Genomic DNA, 2500 nt, shown 5'->3' on the forward strand with positions numbered 1-2500 from the left:
TTTTAGCGTGCGTAGCTCAACATTACCGCTTGCCAGTACATACAAGCTTGATGTTATTGTTTTCTGGCGAGGAAAACAAGCTCGCGGCGCAACAAAAGCCATCATATTTAAACATTTTAAAAGATAATATATGTTTTCCTGTAGCAAATAACGTGATTTAACCGAATTTAACCTTCATATCAACCGCAACAACAAAAACCAGTTCGGCTACTTGAAGTTAGTCGAAGTGGTTGTTCTGTTTGTTTGTGGTTGAAATGAAGATCAAATTCGGTTAAATCACGTTATTTGCTACAGGAAAACATATAATTTCTGTTCGAAATGATACCCTGTAGACTTGTGAAACTTTACCCGTTTTATTATTAATTGTCCCTTGTATATCTGTAATGATACCTAATATTGCACTAAACTATAAAAAAAATTAATATTGCAAACATTACAAAATAGAAATATCAATAGCGAAAAGTGAATTCTCGACCATTTTATGAATTCGCAACCAACGATCGGTTAGTTATGCCTCACATTTCATGAAATAATCAAACACAAATGATAACTAAGCACAGGTGTTGTTGTGGACCTATGGACGTCATAAATCAAATCTTGCTTAGGGTCATCGTAAGGGCTTCAGCCGGTCCTGTCATAAAGTGAACTTGTACCTTCGAAAATCAATTACGTAACTATAAATAATCATGCAAAGGTTCATTGGTAATGTACACTTACTTCGGTAGATAATAAAAAAGAAATTGACAAAAAATTGACGAAATTAACTGGTCAACAATTTGAGAAACTGTCATGATCCAGAACCAGTCATAAAGACAAAAAACGAAAACGGCGAGTCCGTCTCCAACTAAAAACTTACTGTCTCTATATAGGCTAGGCTAGCAGAAACTGACACTAACTCAAAAAGGCATAATTAATAAAAATGCAATGTAAATGCTAACCTAAAATAGAGTTCAAAGCATCGCAATGCTAAAAAACTACTAGCTAACGTGAAATTTACAAAATACACAAGTAAACACGAAAAAAGGGCAATCAGGTATGAAACCCGACGCCTTGGCTAGCTGGACTTGAAGCGCTCAGGCTTCCTCTATCACAAAAGCTAAAATTATACTCCACGAAGGGATCCAAAGCAATTACAGCTAAGACAAAAAGCAAAGAGATGTAGGTACTCAGCTTTGGCGAAGAAGAGGAAGCCATCATACGAAGAAAATATTCGAAGAAAGGGGAAAAGAGCGCACACAAAAATATAGAACAATAGCGACAAGCTGCGAACAAAGGAGTGAAGCGGCAGGGTCGTATGGGAGCACCAAAAGGGGATAGGATATGTAACGGCTCCTCACTCATCCTTCTCCTTAGAGGATTAGACTGGGTGCAGATATCTATGTTTATCTTAGGATACATCCCTGATTATACACGATATCTTCGGATAGTCGTTCCGGGTGTTAGAACCCCATGATACCTGACGGTATTTATCTTATAAATACCAACAGCAATAATATTATAGAGTAGGAAGCTGCCGGAGGGAACTTCCATCAGGACGACATGGCCATCTCTCCCAAAAATAGATTTTTCCTACGTCAAAATTCCTATTATGTATACTCTTGTAGCTTATAGTTACATTATACAATTTAACTGATATCATAGCTTTTTTGTAACCATAAACACTAAGATTTGGCTTAAAGCAGCAAATTGATTAAAAAAAAAAAACTCGTCCCTAAATGTACCAGATTTTCCGAAATTGGGGACAATTTTCCTAGAAGCAGACGCCGTGACTGAGAGACAAGCCTAAAGACAAAATATCGGATTAAAAACCGTATATAAACATTGAATATAACTATCAAACACTATTAATATCAAGTTTTAACATTTTTCTGAAATATTTATATCAATAAGTTATGTTTCTATATATTCTTTACAGTAGGAATCGGAAAAGAAATTCATGGACACCACTATGCTATGGAAACATAATGACAGTTAAAACAACTAATATTGCACATGCTAATTTTCTTATAATATACCTATTGTATAAGCTTTAAAATTATCCCAAATAAATGTTTGTTTTATAGATATGTAGTAAATGTATCTTAAAATTTTGTATTATTATATATTCTAAGCCAATAATTCTCTGTATACTTTTAAAACACGACTTATTAAAGGTACATTGTAAATGTTAGTTGGTAATATCAAAACCAGCTTACTTTTTAGCAAGAACACATGGTAAAATATGAAAAAAAAAAAAATTCGAAAAAGCATAGTGAAATTTTCAATAAAATTGCCTTAGATTTTATCATAGTTTGATTTTGAAAAAGAAAAATTGATAAAAAGGCTATGTATTTTCCAAAATTTTGAGAAATTAAAGTCTTTTGTTAGAGTTTGAATTTAGCGTCAAATTCTCAAGTGAAAATAACGACCTTGACGAAAGCTATTGGGAGTTAAAATAACTACAAACAATAGAAAAAAAAGAATACTTGTCAACTACCTCTGAGAAAACATGTGATATTGC

Source organism: Palaemon carinicauda, chromosome 31, assembly GCF_036898095.1.
Source record: "Palaemon carinicauda isolate YSFRI2023 chromosome 31, ASM3689809v2, whole genome shotgun sequence".
NCBI lineage: Eukaryota > Metazoa > Arthropoda > Malacostraca > Decapoda > Palaemonidae > Palaemon > Palaemon carinicauda.